Source organism: Bison bison, unplaced genomic scaffold (genome assembly GCF_000754665.1).
Source record: "Bison bison bison isolate TAMUID 2011002044 unplaced genomic scaffold, Bison_UMD1.0 scf7180017864336, whole genome shotgun sequence".
NCBI classification, from domain to species: domain Eukaryota; kingdom Metazoa; phylum Chordata; class Mammalia; order Artiodactyla; family Bovidae; genus Bison; species Bison bison.
Window position 1 is genome coordinate 326,023 of NW_011494908.1, and position 1,287 is coordinate 327,309.

At 39.2% G+C, this 1,287-nt stretch overlaps 1 protein-coding gene across 1 annotated transcript in view; it reads left to right on the forward strand.

Moving 5' to 3' along the window:
• Nucleotides 1–1,287, forward strand: part of SH2D1A (SH2 domain containing 1A) — a 29,338-nt gene that overhangs the window by 19,957 nt on the left and 8,094 nt on the right. The gene's annotated exons all lie outside the window — the stretch shown is intronic.

Consider the following 1,287-nt stretch of genomic DNA (forward strand, 5'->3'; position numbering starts at 1 on the left):
TTTTTTGGATTTCACAAATCGAATGAACCTGACTAAAGTGTTTTAGACCTAATTTTTTTTATCCCTTAGGTAATAGTACTCTTGGATATTGATTAAAAATACAGTAATTTAATCCACATATTTAAAGACTTTTAGTTCTTTAAGGGATTAATGGTAAGTGAGGTCAATTAGTCAAGGGTGACCCTGTTTGAGATACTTTAGATTCTTTAGGTTCTTTTAGATTTAAACACATTTACTTTTACCAGAGTTTAACACGTATTCTAATCAAAGATATATTTTGACCCAAACTTGTGCCAAAGAATAGCAATCAGAAAATGTCTGAAATAAAACTGTGAATATTCAGATTCATAATTTGAAATGATTTCAGCATAAACTTTACTGTACTTTTCTAGGAAGCAAAGGTTTTTGTGAGGCAAATTAAATAGCAGTACCTTACATACTGGGGCTTCCCTGATAGCTCAGATGATAAAGAATCTGCCTGCAATGCGGAAGACCCAGGTTTGACCCCTGGGTTGGGAAGATCCCCTGGAGAAGGGAATGGCTACCCACTGCAGTATTCTTGCCTGAAGAATCCCATGGACAGAGGGGCCTGGCAGGCTACAGTTCATGGGTCGCAAAGAGTCAGACGTGACTGAGTGATTAAGCATGCACACACGTACCATATATGCTAAAATATAATAAATAATCTATATCCATTACAGGGTGGGAATCAAAAGCCAGAGCTCTACAGTCAAAGAGCTCTGATTTAAAGCCCACCTTTGGTGCTTGATTTGTAGTGTGGCTTTGGTTACTTAACTTTTCAAAGTTTCCGTTTCCTCATCTATAAAATCAATTTCACAATATAAAGCTCATAGGATTACTGTTGGGCCCAAAAGAGATAATGCATGTGCTGTGGGCTGGATTGTGTTCTTGTCAAACTCCTACGTTGAAGTTCTAACTCCCAGTGTGGATGTGCTTGGAGATAGGGCCTTTGGGAGGCAATTTAGGTTAAATGAGATCGTAAGGGTGCGGCTGTAATCCAATAGTGTCTTGGCCTTATGAGAAGAGAGACAGCACTCTCTCTCAATGAATGCACACAAAGAAAAGGTCATGTGAGAGCACAGCAAGAAGGTGGTTGTCCAGCAGGCCAGAAAAAAGGACTTGGAATGAAACCTATGTTGCTGGCACCTTGATCCTGTACTTTGTTATGACAGCCCAAGCAGACTAGTATAGATTTGGGTACTGAGAAGTCTAGTGCTGTTGTAACAAAAACCTAAAAATGTGGAAGTGGCTTTGGAACTGGATAAC